Raw genomic sequence first — 233 nt, 5'->3', positions numbered from 1 at the left:
TAACCCTAACCCCATTTCAAACCCTAATTCTAAGTCAGAGGTCCTCCTCACACCACCAATTTTTTTGGTAGGTCAAAAGACCTCCCCACACCACAGAATTTTCGAAGTCGAGGTCCTTCTCATACCAAACAATTTTTCTAAGAGTTTTTCTAAAAATTTTGAGGACTTTTCACTTAGAAAAGAATTGGGTTTTGTGGTGGACCTTTCAGTTACAAAATATTAAATTGTGTGAG

The sequence above is a fragment of the Pavona decussata genome, unplaced genomic scaffold (assembly GCF_977016875.1).
Source record: "Pavona decussata unplaced genomic scaffold, jaPavDecu1.1 SCAFFOLD_3992, whole genome shotgun sequence".
Lineage (NCBI taxonomy): Eukaryota > Metazoa > Cnidaria > Anthozoa > Scleractinia > Agariciidae > Pavona > Pavona decussata.
This window is presented reverse-complemented; position numbering follows the sequence as displayed.